The sequence below is a fragment of the Rhipicephalus sanguineus genome, chromosome 2 (assembly GCF_013339695.2).
Source record: "Rhipicephalus sanguineus isolate Rsan-2018 chromosome 2, BIME_Rsan_1.4, whole genome shotgun sequence".
NCBI lineage: Eukaryota > Metazoa > Arthropoda > Arachnida > Ixodida > Ixodidae > Rhipicephalus > Rhipicephalus sanguineus.
Window position 1 is genome coordinate 120,929,361 of NC_051177.1, and position 15,857 is coordinate 120,945,217.

A 15,857-nucleotide genomic window follows, 5' to 3' on the forward strand; every position below is an offset into this window, starting at 1 on the left:
GACCACGCTTGGTAGCATCTGTGACCTGTTCAAAAGTGCTGGTGCGGTTCTTTCACGTCCCGTTTGTGCGCTGTTTGGGAATAGCTATGTGCTAGCTAGATTAACTAGGGACTCCATCGGCCAACCACGAAATATGATTTTGGAAATCGCACCGTATATGAGACGACGCATTTAGTAGCTTTCTTTATTTTCTTTGATCACCACGTGACCTCAGTATGTTTTTTTTAGGCTTCAATAATGACAGCCAAAAGCCGACCACTTGATGTTGTCCTGCTGCGCCTGGCATTCCTTTGCTTTTTGCACCGTGCATCCAGCTTTAAGGACTGGTACTTCGGTGTCGAGAAGGTAAGCTTGAACATTTTCAGGTTTACAGATGCTTACAGGTTCAAAATCTAACTTGATAGCGTTATCAATTAAGAGACAGTCAGCAGGCATGCCTAACGAAGGGAGCTTCAGTATAATTTCCGATTTGCACCTATTTAGTTTACCATGTATCATTTAATAGGACAACTCACGATAGAGGTATGCAGGGGATCGAGGCTCTCCACTGACCGTGACCCAGCTGTCGTGATGGATAAAACTGGACATATATTTCGCGCGAACAGGGGGAAGGTTGTGAATGATGTGTAGACGAAGTTCTAAAATATCTAGGTTAATTAAACTTATTCAACGACGTCATCTAATGAAGCCTAAGTGGTACACGAAGTCGCCAAATTTTCGTCCTGTGTGATGAGGTCACAACAATGTCAATGACAACAGGTTCCGATTTGCTGGACCCATCTTTGTTATCAAATAAAGCTATCCCGCTTTTCACACTATGCTGTTGTCATATTATAATCGAAGGGGTATTTGTCTCGGGAAGTTTGCACTGACGTTGTTACGGCCGCCATCTTGGTGCACTACCGCGTCGAGAAGCTGCGTAAGCAGGATCCGTGGCACCACGACAGGCGCATTTTGCAACGACGAGCAAATCAATATCTTATAGTCCGCTGCACACACCCGCGGTCAAGCGCAAAGCGATGCACACGTGATATGTACCGACGTCAGCGTGGTCGCCATGTTTGGGTACTGGCACAATGGGAAGCAGCGAACTATGGAAAGAAAAATGATAGGTGTAACCTTAAGGGACAAGAAGAGAGCAGAGTGGGTCAGGAAACAAACGTGTGGACACCTTAGTCGAAATCAAGAAGAAACGGACATGGGCAGTGCATGTAGCGAGAGGGCAAGGTTCCCTTTGGTCATTAAGAGTAACAGACTGGATTCCAAGAGAAGGCAAGAGCACTAGGGGGAGGCAAAAGGTTAGGTGGGCAGACGTTCGCAGGGAAACGTGGCCCCAGCAAGCACAGGACGGGGTTAAGTGGAGAAACATGAGAGAAGCCTTTGCCCCGCAATGGGCGTAGTCAGGATTATGATGATGATGATGATGATGTGAAGTTGCCTCTGTGACGTCACGTGCAATCTATCAGCAAGCTTCCTAGGATTTCGAAAACAGATGCGCACCTTCAGTCGTCGTCCCTTGTTCGCGCTCGTCGAGTGCAGGTGCCGGACTTCCGCATGATGGCTGTCAAGCCGCTGGCCTCGGTGCGGGACTCCATCCTGTACACGTGCTCGGCGGCCTCGTCGGACCCGCAGCCGCTCAACATCCGCTTCCTCATCAACTTCCGCAACCTGACCGACTTCTGCAGGGACGGCCTCAAGTGCAAGGCGCCGCCAATCACGCGCTCGCGCTCCAACGTCGTCCGAGGTCCCCTGGTCATCTATGACTCACAGGTGCTGATTGCGTCACGTTACATACGTGGCCGGAATTTGGCGTTACTCTCTGCTGTGGCTCAACATAGCACCCTTCATTGTTTTGTAGTATACGTGCGGCCTGCCAACGCGTGAATTGCAGTTGCGCCGTTTCGGGCCATACTACAGCAGGTGTTAATAGAGCACTATCGACATTATCCAGGTGCTCTTGCCACCCCCTTGCTCTACTTTGACATATGCGGTGAAAGACAGCTCACTTAACACTCTGCCCCATAAACGACGACCATCATATGTACAGGGAAAGTGGTAGCCTCCTCCGATTTTGGTGTCGCTGGGCAGACAATAAAAAAAGTGCAAAAGGTCATACGACTTCAAATTTGTCTCGAATTCGATGCAGCGCTTGTACAGTCAATTTCTAAGATTCCCAATCATATAAAATTTCGAAAAGTTTAACTTGGTGGTAAGGCGGTAGCCTTGATTCAAATGGATCAAATGGAGCCTGAAAGGACTTTCTTCCAATAATCATCGTTGCTTTCCTCGTATGAAGGGGAATTCTTTCTGAGGGGCTCGTTTATATGTTAGACACCACCAAGTGGATCGAAGAGACAATTAGGCCTCGTGTCTCTCACAGAAAAGAATATCAGTCCCTCCGGGCAAATGGGAAACCTGCGCCTCTGGGTTAATACACGACGAAGCTATGAACAGATTCTCTGCGCGAGTGATGTCCTGTGTGAGAGCCCTTCCACAAGGCGGCAGCAGCCACAGTCAGCAATGTACGGGAATGTTCGCTAAGTAAAAAAAAAAAAAAAGCTTCGCCTAAGAAGACTATAATTATAGATCCTCTATATATAGAGCCACGTGGCTAACTCAAGAAGCGTGTCTTCGCAGCTCGAGTTTGGCTCGACGGTTCCAGTCGAAGGTACGGTGTCGTGCGCCTTCGAGAACGCACGCGGAGACGTGCTGGCCAACCTGTACGGCTTCTTCAACATCAGCCAGCATATCCTGCCGGGCAACGTGAACGCCACGCAGCTGTGCGTTCTCCAGCAGGGATGCCGTCTCGAAGAGAACCACTGCCTCGGTCTCAATCACGAAAAGTACGTGCATATATACATGTCAGTGCCACGACTGGATTAACGCGGATACATGGGATAGCGCGTCCTACGCACCGACTGCACGGCGCTCTAAGCAAAGTATTTGCTCGGCTCGTGCACGTGTCCCTAAACAGTGGATGTGAAGAGGCTCTGGAACACGTTCAAGTTCTATTCAAAACTGATGACGCACCGGAGTGCATGCGGAACGCTTCCTTGAATGTGTCATGTAAAAAAAAAAAAGAGATTTAATTTGACAAGCCAAGCAGTGAAGCGCATATGATGAGCGTTCGCTTGCTTCTCGTTCCACCCCAACACGACGTTTCCCCCACGCTTATAGCAATGCGCTCCTTACTGCTCCTTTCTTTTGAAAAAGGATGCGATCGAGATTCCTGATATATTTGAGACGCCTCTCTTTCTAGCGACGTAGAACCTCTTTCACGACGCAGCGCACTCCACAGTTGCACGTCGAATTGAAAAAAGAGTGGACACTGTTTTCTAGCTGGCAGTGAGCAAAAACCATACGCCTAAAATATACGCCTGAACAGTAACGCTTTAGCTGTAGTTTGAAACCGCAGGAATGATCGTCCTTCCAAGAGGAAGAGATGGGGAGATGGTCGTTACAGACATAGGTGGCGTTACGATATACTAAATTCGAGATGTGTGGAATGCTAGGTCGTTCAATATGGTAACATGTGAGCAGAGCATGCGCGCGACTATTCGCCACTACCCCGTTTCTAAGCTAATAGAAATCGTCATCAGCCTTAAAAGCAGCAAGTTTCTGTTTTCGGTATCCCATAAACTATCACTAAGGCTCTGATAGACCCCGCCGCATCCTCTTGCAGCTGCAGCCAGTGCCAGGCGGGCATGGGGTTCGACAGCTTCTACCACCTGTGCTTCGACCCTCGCCAGATCGGCCAGTCGTGCGTGTTCCTGCACCAGTGCACGCAGTCCGATCCTCGCTCCCTGTGCAGCCTCAGGGTCTGCCGCTGTCCGGCCACGGCACGAGTTCGAGCCCGAAGGATGCCAGCCCCAGGTCGGGCTGGGCTACCTCTGCGGACCCGGCACCTACTGCTCCACGCCGCTGGCCACCTGCGTCAAGCACGCCTGCGTTTGTCCGGAGGTGAGCTGCGGAGTTCCGCATCTCAGAAGCGGCAGTAAACGCGCGGCGTGTAAGGTATCTTACTGCGATAGCAATTATACGTTGTATTTATACGTTACATTATTTATTGTAATGTTACATTACTATGCTATTGTATTATTTGTACGTTGCATTATTTTATTGTGATAGCAAGGGCGCATGCGATAACATTGGCCCGTGTGCGAGGCCTACCGTCGATGGCCCCTCAAGAACAGAAAAAACGCCCCGCCCGTCTTTCGGGAAGGGGGCTGCGTTGCTGAAGCAGCAACTGACTGCGAACTTTAATCATAAAGGCGCGGTCACGAGCGCTAGCGCACTGAGACGACAGACAGCACGGCAACCGCTTCGCACCTTGGAGCGGTAGTATTCTCTTACCCTTACTTCGTATAACATTCCAATTCGCTGTTATCTCATTCATTGCTTCGCCCTTGCGGCGAAACTGTTTTTTTTAACACGAAAGTGTTTTATGCCGGGGTCCACCACGGCTCCACTGACGTATTTCCGTCACGGATATGACGTTGTAAAATATACGCTAACAGATGACAAAGAGAAAAACTAGAAGAAAAAGTTCCGTAGCTGGGAGTCAAACCCACGACCCCTCGCTCCGCAGAGCGCGTCGCTAACCACTCGGCCACAGAGCGTACGACCTCTAGCTTGCTAGCGGCAAGCTATTTATATACACCATTTACCGTTCGCGGTACTCTGAGCTCCGTGGTTTCAGCGTGCTATTGTTATCACTAGCGAGATGGCGCGATGAGCGCGCAGGGCGCGCTTTAAAGGTCGTCGCCCCGCGCGTCGCGATGCGAGCGCGCTTCTACAGGGAGTGCCTCTCGTGCGCGCGCGTTTACCTCGTGATGTGGCGGTTTGTACCTTTAAAGGAGAGCGCGAAGGTCACTTCGCTCGCTGCAGCGGCCGCGTTTCCGAAAGGAGCGCTGCTCAAGCGCAAAGAAATAACAATTGTGACAGTTGTTAGTTTGCGTTCGTCCAGTGTATGTTCTTTTCGTGCGTCCTTTCTGCTTTAGAGCGCGCGGCAAGTTTCGAGCTGCTTGCCGTTCTTGGCGTGACATTACAATTTGCTGCTATAGCATTCAATACTTTGCCCTTGTGGCAAAACCATGCACAATAAACGCTCATGTACCCCTGTGAAGACATGTCTCACTTTCGTGTTACACCGATTCCTATGTAAGGGGGATCAGCCATGTTTTTTTAAAATCTAAACCTTATCGAATCCCATCAGCCATACTGTACGGGTTACCATTTACTGGATACCGCAGTACTGGAGTGCCAGTCTGGACATTGGAAAATTCCGCCATAGTGTCCAATTTTGAAATGTCCGCCTTATTGATCAAATGAAAAAGGCAGTTGCATTTCTTCTGAACGGAGGCGTAGCCAGAAATTTTCTGGCGGGTGGGACTTTTTTTGTCTGTTCGTGCGTCTGTTTTATGTGCGCGCGTATAGATAAAAATACAAAATGTAAATATCTCGGGGGTGGGGGGGAGGGGTTGAACACCCTATACAATCCCCTGGCTACGCCACTGCTTCTGGGCTAATCATCTAGAGCTGGCAACATACAGCAAATCCGATAACACGGATGCACAATTCAACAATGAGAGTCGAATAAACTTCAACAGCAGCACTGATATCGCCATGTTAAGACGCTGTGTTCAACACTATCACGTAGTTATTATTACAATGGCAAGCTATTTCGTAAATGAGTCGGCAAGAACATTATTACCCTAAGTATATCAACACTTTCCTTACCAAGGCTAAAACAATTGGGAAAGCGATAACGCCTGCAACTCTGTCGTTCAACAAACGAAAACAATGTCACTGCCATCGCTGCTGCTGCCATCTATATGCTTGGTGATAAATTTGCAGTAAGTAATCTATACAGCAGAAGCACATGGCACCACCCACGTTTTCCCGCAAAGTTTCCTGTAGTTTACCTCCCTGACATAGCAGCTACAGATGCACAGGTTTTTAACCTCTCAGAGGATCCACTCGGCAATGCTTGCACTTGTTACGAAGAGTGTCGATAGTCGGTCATGTTGTTCAATTCACCATCGTGTAGGGTATTATTGGATTGCGTATCTGCTATATTCTCTCTGAGTTAAATCGTCGTGGAAGCTTGTTAGTGCTCCAAGATGGCACCGCTGGCGCTAATCACGTGACTCGCTCATAGCGTCAACAACGCGGATGGCACTCTGTTCTATACCTGTCGCCAGATTGCCAAGACCTTACCGAGACAAACACGAGCTCGACAAACATTTGCACTTACAGCTTCGGTCTTGGCGTCCCCCTATAGGTAAATTTAGCAGTGCTATCATGTGAACGCTTCTAATTGTGTGAACGCTACTACGTAATCATGTGAACGCAACTAATCTATCTCGCAAGGAATTGAAGATGTATTTTGTTAACATGTAAGCATATATATTATTGTATATTGATGCATATGACATGACCATGTTTTGTTTTATTGCATCTCTATTTGCACAGCAATGTCTCTTGTTGAATCTTAAACATCCTGTCGTAAAGCGTGTATGTGAGTGTCAAATTTGCGTTTTAGTTTTGTACCGAAACGTTTACTGTTATCGCGCTGTCATGTACAACGCCTCCCGGGTCCAGTCAAGCTGCTCACGGCAGCTTTTAGCCCCGGAGGACGTTTCTAGTCTGTAACTAGAAGAATACAAAAAAAGTTGAAGTTGAAGTTGAAGTTGAAATGCATAGTGCTACTGTCCTCGTCCAGGACCCGATGCAGCCATGAACCAGTGAGGGGCGATGTAAAGGACGCTCATACGCAGCGGTGGTCGTCATTTGTGATGCATGCAGCAGCGAGGTGAAAAGACAGGCTGTTATGGAAGGTCTTCACTGCCACGGCCGAGCCAGCGTCGGAAAGATTTAGATCACGAAAGCCTGTAGGCTTTTTGACGAGTCTCAACTTCCGCAGATTACAACTTTTCTTCCCATTAAAAAAAAGTTTTAAGCCAAGAATGTCAATAAATGGCCTACACCTTTTTTTTTTGTTGTTGTTCGCTTGTAGGACCACGTGGCGGTGAACGGGACGTGCCAGGCGGCGGCGGCCATCGAGCTCAAGGACATGCTGGTCATCCTCACGTCGACCGCGATCGTCTTCACCGCCTTCACGTCGCTCGTGTGCATTCTGCTGCGCGACCAGCGGCCGGAGGACGAAGAAGGCAACCGATCACGATACTCGCTCAACTCCATCAGATGATCGACGCGGCGCATTTTCGTCTTCATCGTCGTCGTCGTCGTCATGTCACGGAGGCCTATCCATTAGCCGCTTTCCCCATAGACGATCACCGTTCATCGAGAGCCATATGAGAGGCGTCTCGGCGTACCCTTTCATCCCGTCCCACGGGCCAACACTTCGCATTATATCAATGTTGAATAAACTAATTAACGCTACATAATTAAAGTAATGGGCACTTGTGTGTCGAATTCATGGTCTGATTTTGAGAAGCGCCGTGCAGTGAAACACACCGGGCTGTTCTTTTTTTTTTTTTTTGACAACCCGGCGTTATTTAACCTGCATTTAAACCTCTCGGTCATAACGGATATAAATCCCGAATACCGTTTCGAAGCAAGTGTCCTGAAACTAAGACCTTGTCACGTTGTCATTGGAGCTGAACTGGATCGTTGGAGCGTAAGTTTCTGCCAGCCAAAGTGAAAGGCAAATAAATGGGGTCGCCTGTGCACCTGATGGTTCGGTGATGTTCTTCAGGCCACAAGAAAACACTTCGGTAAGCTTAAAAATCTTAATACAAATTTATTAGTTTACTTGTGACGCGCCTTCTGTACTGCGTGGTAAATTGTTATGCCTAAGGACAACCTCGGCAGCGACTCGACAGTGTACTTGCAAACAGCCACAAAGCTATGCGCACGAGCGTTTTTCGCATTTTACTCGTATCATAATACACCACGACTTGGATCGAGCTCTTGATCTCAAACTCGGCAGTGGAGTGTCAAGCACAGTGTAACTAATGGCGTTTTATATCGGTCGATGCTAAATCGTGGAACAAGCATTGATGGATTTCATGGAGTTGGCGAGCGGAGACCAGGAATGACCTGCGACGCGTCATCACGAAAGCTCTTTTTTTTTTTTCTTTGCACCCACGTCGCACAAACATGTTTTCGAACGTGATGTCCAACTTACGCAAATCTGTACGCTTCCGTGGCTACCGAATTGTCGATATCCCTCAACCGACACGAGTCAATCTTACATGGATGGGGAAGTTCCGTATATGCTTCTGTCCGTATACATTTCCGCCCAATTCCACGTTCCGACTGGTAACAATACGGCGCAGCAAGCGAACTTATCCGCAACACCATTGGAATGCGCTAACCTCACGCCAGATTGACCAGTGAAAAAGTTTTCTACCGCGAAGCAAGAAAAAATGGTGCTGCAGATTGACTTTATATAGTGAATACTATACAATATATCAATGTTTTCACTGTGCTGTAGCTTTATCCATTGCCCGTGCATTTGCATCTCTTGTTTTGTGCAGTTTTTTTATTGGCACCAGAATGGCATACGGTCTAAATTGAAGAAAAATGTGAAAGAGCTGAGTCCGTTGCTTGGAGGCGATTACAGACAGAAACCTATCCGAATCCCGTGCAATTAAAGACTTTTTACCCTGAGATATACACGAGCGATACATGCAAGCTACGCAAGTCGGCTAGAGCCACCCTTCAACACATGTTGTGGGGATGTCCAAAATATCAAGGTCACATGGATGTCTCCCCGGAGGATCTACGGGCGCGGTGGTCGACCGCGCTGCTCAGCAGGGGCGTAGCCAGAAATTTTTTTCGGGGGGGGTTCAACCATACTTTATGTATGTTCGTGCGTGCGTTTGTATGTGTGCGTGCCTATATACGCAAGCAAAACTGAAAAATTTCAGGGGGGGGGGGGTTGAACCCCCCAACCCCCCCCCCTTGGCTACGCCCCTGCTGCTCAGTTCAGAACTGACAGAACAACTTTGGGCCGTCCAGCGAGCCGTGGAGGCAGCGCGGGAGCAACAGCTCCAAGCGGCCATCTAGGCGGCCCCAGGCCCGGGCCTTCCATTCGCCGGATCTTAAATAAAGTTATTTCATTCACTCTGTTTATTGGATGAAGTCCAGCGGCGGTCGTATTTGACACCTTTTTTTGGTGGCACGAGTTACACTTTTGTCTTCTAAGCATACGAGCACTTTCGGTTTTCCGAATACCCATAAAGTGTCTTCGTAATGATACAAATCGATGGTTCTGGTTCAAGTTAAGAGTTATATTGGGTGCACGTGACTTCGTAGCATAACTTTACTTAAAAGTAAGGGCCAATTAACTGTTAGGAAAATTGATAAAAAATTAAACTGACTGAGCTCGTTGAAACATTGCGAGCAGCTGAGACCGTTGTGGCACCTGGCGGAGCAGATCTCAACCACGTGCTTCTTTCTAGGTGGCCCCCGAGATATGCTTCGGCAAATTAGTACGAAATTGATCGTTCTGGTTCATGTTAAGAGTTGTCGTTTCATGAGGCATCTGAGGCAAAAGCCTCAGATGCCTCATGAAACGAGAAAAGGGACCGTCAGCGGCGTGAACACGAACAACACAAAAAGTCACGTGATCAGAGATTACGATTTGATGGCCTCAGGATAAGACGTCAGCATGATGTCACATAAGATGACGTCACGTGATGATGTCAGTACACGAAATTGTCGCAGGATCAAAGGTGGGCAGGTCATGGAGGCAGTGCAAAACCAGGTGAGGTGATAGAAAGCCTCCAATGCCTGAGATCCCGGAGGCAGCGCAGAAGTTTGCAGAAAGTTTTCGAGGGGTGGGGGGCAAGGATCAGTACATCGTCTAAGAAGAAGAAAAAGAGGAAGATGGCTCGCAGTTAATCACAAGTTTACCAACACTATCAGGGAGAGTGCCACTGTCAGACCCCTATGTCTTGCATTATGGTCGCTTTACTTTAAAGGGCGAAGCTCCTTATAGCATCACCTGGTCGGTCGTCGCTCCATGCGGCGTGTCCCCGCCTTCGCGTCTCCCGTATCATTCAATAGATGGCGCTGTCCCATAGAGATGCATGCAAACTGCAGTTGGGTGACGGTATACTAGATGGCGCTGTCCAATAAAGATGTGTGTAATATGTGTGCAAAAAAAAAAGCAGCGGCACCCTGCACGCTAGATGACGTGCAGTAATCAAAGCGGCGCATCGCTTTGATTACTGCTGGGCGAAACCACTGAACATTTCACGGTGTAACCATGATTGCTTCAGGAGCTTCGCCCAAGCTCTTCGTCATTCACCCGTGGATATGCTGTAATTTTTTCTGATCTGTGTAATTTGATAACACCTCTTACATAACGCCTCTTCACTATCTGTTTTAGTTCACTTTACACAGTGCTCTCTCCATTTTATGTCACATGCCATCACTCGATTCTTAGCCCGCCCGCAGCAGTGGGTACATGCCAAGATCAAGAATCACCATCTTCGTGTTCTCATGACCACCACGTGTCCACGTCTCGCCGTGGGAAGCGTGGACACACGTTGTCGCGTGGCAGAGAACGCCAAAAGAAAATGGATCCAGCACAAGCGAGTGGTAGGAACAGTAGGTAAGTAGAACAGTAGATAAGTAGACCCTCTGTGATTTGCCACTCAAGCTTTAGGTAACTCTATGAACATGACGGTGTTAGAACATTCCTTGTTGTACTACGTTTAATCACTTGAAGCGTTGATCAATCTTCCATTGAATATCCCTCGCTTCATTTGGACTTCTAGGGGAATAACGGACAAATAATGTAAATAACTATGGGTAGTCGACATATGGCGACGCGAAGAAAAGCACAGGGGGTGCTATTTTAGTGTTCGATTGAAGTGTGCACGGTGATTGTGAGAGGAATTGAAATTGACTTAGTTGACGAACCACGTGATCACCCCAGTAGCACTGTCGATGACAACGCTGTCAAAATAGATTCCAGTAGGTGCTCTAAAGCTTCCCTCGCCTAAACTTTTTCGCTAAGTTCTTCTCTTGCATCTAAAGGCAGAAGTTCAGGGTAATATGGAAGCTTGAAGAGATGAAAAATTCGTGAACATGGTGTGTCGCTGGAGCAGACGTTTCGGCAAGTGGACTTGTCTTCACAAGTTGCACCCTTGAAGAAGACAAGTCCGCTTGTCGAAACGTCGGCTCCGAGGACACCCCGTGACGAATTTTTTATCTCTCTTGCATCTAAGCATGACGTATCTCCAGCACACAAGGAGTCTGCGAAACTGTAGCACGTGATCCTTACGTCACTGAGGGGTGTCTGGGCGAGTGACTGCGTCACACACACACACACACACACACACACACACACACACACACACACACACACACACACACACACATGTGTGTATATATATATATATATATATATATATATATATATATATATATATATATATATATATATATATATATATATAATGTTCCGAATGCCACTCCTACAATTCCATATGGTTCCGTAAGATTCCTACGGAAATATATGGCAAGTATATGAAATAATATCGACTCTATATGGATTCCGCAGGAATCGATATGGAATTATCGGAATGGCATGCGGAAAGTTTCAGTAGGAATCTTCCATTAAGTAGTTATTAGTCTATTGATGCTGTATGTCGCTTTCAGAATCGTTGTACGTGAGCTACCATGCCTCGTCGATCAAGTCATCTTGTTGTACTCTGCCTTCCCATAACTACTGTTGCATAATTAGAAATTGTACTGCATATGTGTATTTATAATTAAGGAAAACATGGTGTTGGGATAGCTGTAGGTTCAACACATTCGACCTTCTTAGCGCGAAACTGCAGAAGTACTAGACAAAGCGAAAAAATAACACGCACAAGACACAATTGCCAAGTACTTATGAAGGTGGAAAAGAAGTAATAATTCCATAGGCTTAACGAAAGCGCAGAGGTGCTTTACCACGCCTATACCGACGCCAGTCAACGTCATCGATTGAGTCAATCTCTTTTGTGCTCAGTGAGAGTGACGGCGCGCTGACACATGCGCCATGGGCAGCCGTTCTAATGTGTGCACTTCGATTAGCCACCCTACTTCGATGACTTCCCATTTTTAGTGGTTGCTCGACCATTTGCACCATTTGCGCCCTGACTCCTTTCAAACAATTTTTCACACTATAATATAGCTCCTGCTGCAGTCCGTTGTCAGAGTTCCCGGAGCTTGCAGGACTGTTATAAAGGTGCTCGCGTGGACTCTCGTTGGTGCACCTTCCCGTTTGACGGAACTTCCTGGCTTTGTCCGGTATATCTGTAGTTTCGCGCAAAGGAAATTCGAATTTTGTTTATAACCCTGTTTTTCTGTTTCTCTTACCGCGGCCCTCTGTATATATATCGGTGACAACCAAGGTATCATATATAAAGTCACAATAAGCAAATTAAATGAACCACGTCACAATATGTCATAGTCACAATAGACACATGAACCGCGTCATAATATATTATAACATGCACCGTGACGCAGAATCTGCCTTTTTCATTTTCTATAAGCCGTTTCTACCGTTTTGGCAGGGTTTCGGTAGGGGCCGGGACAACCGGTACACTGTTAGCAAAAATAAGCCGAGATGGGAGTAAATGGCTTGTCCTCTAGCGCACGCCCTGATGGGGGTTTTAAAAACACCGTCCGGACGGAGCAAAAAATTTACTCCCCAACAGGACGGAGTTTTTGGATGGACAGAGGGGAGTTTTTGTTTACATCCATAGGGGAGCTTTTCCATGTAAGTATGGGAGTAAATTTTTATAACCATCGAAAAAAAAATGCTTTTCGCTGTCGCACCATGTGCCTGAGGATCTTTAATTAAATTAGCATCGAAACACGCAAACTCGATCACACGTACACAAACATACACACAACATTCGCAAAGTAATACAACACTCACACTGACAACAACACGGCACCAGCGCTTTACAACCAAACTTTGGTCACCGAGTATATATAGGCACCACATCTTGACCTCCAATGTGGCTCAGATGGGACACTTCTTTTCCCCGAAATTAAGCAACAAACTTCATGGCGTACGTGTAAATTTGTGATGAGCTTATAGATACCACTGAGGCACACCTATCTTTTACTATAAACCCGCCTAACATTCAACGCCTTCTTAATTAGCGAATTTTGATTATCAGCTGGCACTCTATAGGGAGTTTTAGCTTGAACGTATACTTCTTTAAGTTACCGTGTTACCGGATACAGGATGGAATCTGCGCGTGCGCGAACCTTTACGGAACGTAAACTACTCGCCGGATAGGCTTTACGTTCATGGCCCTATCTCGCAAATCCACCTTCGTTCGTGGCCACTCGCGATATCCGCTTCGCGGAGACTCCAGCCGCCGAGTCAAAATAAGCCGAAGTGCGAGCGCCACTTACTATCACCTTATTTCAGCCGGATTACAGAGGCTAAAGCGACCTAGAATACCGAATCCGCAAACGTGAGAGGCCTAAACACGCTGACAGGCTGGATAGGTGGCGCCGTCTAACGGGGCCAAGGTGTACCAGGCAAGCACAAAATTGTTACTGCAGAAACGTCGGGCATTCTACTCCCAATGTAAATGCCTTGCAGTGGCATTATTACGAATGAGTTGCCTTTTTAATCATTTTTCCCCTCAAGAACACTAAGCGAAAACAAACGTGTCCATGACTGTGGTTGCACGAAGCGTCACAAGATGTCGACACCATGGTGTCGACATCTTGTGACGCTACCAGGTTACCGGGCAATGCATTGCCCGGTAACCTGGTATTGCTACACCCCTTCGCTTATACCGGGATACTGCAAACGCTAAAAACCTCTCATGATTTTGCCGCAGCGTAATTCAATATTATCTAAAAAAATGTAATTTAAATGCAGTTATCATCACCATTTAGTGGTTTGCGCAAAAGTAAAGGTTTACGTATGTACATAAAAGTTTACGTTTGGGCAGCTAAAAAACTTTACTAAGATTTGAGCTCCGGTAAAACGGTAAACGTAATCCGGTAACGGTAACGTAAAGAAGTATACGTTCAAGCTAAAACTCCCTAATAATAATAATAATAATAATATCTGGGGTTTAATGTCCCAATACCAAACCGGTATCGGCATAATGAAAGCCTCGGAGGTCAAGAGGCGTTTCCCGACTTTGCCGCTATGGGAAGGGCGCATGCGCCGTCGCTTCGTGAAAAAGGCGGATTGTTGTCGCATTCTCATGGCATAGTCATCAACTATGACTTCTGCGACAACTTTTTCTGCTTTATACTGACAGCATCTTGTCCACCGTGTGAAGTATCAATGCTGCTTCCCCGCCGCCTGAGGTTCATACGTCGAGCCGGCTCATCGGGTCGTCTCGTCGTGGCCTTCACGCTGCTCACTGGCTGCACTGCATTGCTCGCGTGGACGTTGTCCGTGAGCGTTAACGGGCTACCTTCCCGGATGTACCCGTCGGCACGTGGCCGACGCGCGGGCCACCGCCTACACGCCGACGTTCAAGGTGATGACGAAGGTCACCGAAGTATTCTCAAGGACGAACGCCTCGAATCGGTCAAGGGTTCAACAGACGTAAGGCGAGCATGACCGAGCATAGAATCGGAACAGGGCGCATGTAGATTTGGGCCGGGTTAATGCAGGAAAGGCTGCTTCTTGGGCGAGTTGGAGGTGCCTATATACTGGTAGGGGCGCGCCTTTAGAAGTCAGCACTGACTCAGCAAGAGGGCTGGGGAGGGGTTCAAGCTCCCCTATGTCAAGAAAGTTTTCAATTTTGCATGTGGATATATACACGTACACATACAAACGCATGCATGAACGTACAGCCGTCAGCACGCTTAACACAAACGCTCCGCAGCATGGCATGAAACTGATTGACGCCAGCGCCGCGTAGCGTCGGGTTCTGTAGCCGAGATGTTGCCAATACATGCCGACATACTATCCAAGCATACTGAGGTATTATCTCGGCAACAGCGCCCAGCACTTCGCTACTGGCGTCACACAAACCAATCCGTGTCACACTGCGGAGCGTTCGTGTTAAGCGTGCTGACGGTTGTACGTAAAGTATGGTTCAACCCCCCCTACCCCCTCCTCGAAAAAAAATTTTCTGGCTATGCCCCTGGAAGTCAGGGACAAAGTATAAGGCACACGTGCGGAACGCTTTAACACTTTCCATTTATCGCATATTTCTTGCGTAATAATATACTTATTAGATGAATTATCCATCAATGGCCACGTTAGGCGCCCTATACCGTATTGTCGATTTTCAGAAACAAGGTTCTTCATCTAAAAACAGAACTGAACGTACACTCTGACAGTATGGCACAGTTCGCCTTTTCGCTGAGATATGATTTTCACATTTACAATTTTTCAAGTACGCTTATATTTGCGGTATAGTTCTTATCTTGAAAAACTTGCACATGAGAGTGCAAAATAAACAGGTCCACCGGGACAGGAGGTTTGTCTAGCTCCACAAAATTGAACTTCGCCCGACGTTAAAGTTCTGTGGACTGTAGTTTGCGAAAGTGTAATTACTAAAAAAAAAAAATAATCAGCAGTGGAGTATAAAGGCATACACCATCAAGGTATTTTGTTGTAGGCATTCGTTCATCGGATCGGCAGCGTGAATTAGTGTGTTTTCCTTCCAGCTATCAAATTATGAATTTAGTTTGATCGTCGCAAGTAATGTGCGTACCTTCAAACAAGGCACTTTCAGGATAAGAATTGAACTATATTACTATGAGATCACAGCTACCTTCAACTGGCGGCTTCAATATTTCGGTGCTCATTGTTAAAAGAGAAACATCTACCATGCCAGGCACTATCAGGAGGTCGTCGACCACCGGCACAACGACGTGGCGCCACGGTGGTC

General features: G+C 47.2%; 1 pseudogene; it reads left to right on the forward strand.

Moving 5' to 3' along the window:
- The first annotated feature begins 232 nt into the window (after positions 1-232).
- On the forward strand, positions 233-7,307 carry LOC119383602 (uncharacterized; annotated as a pseudogene).
- The last annotated feature ends 8,550 nt before the right edge of the window (positions 7,308-15,857 follow it).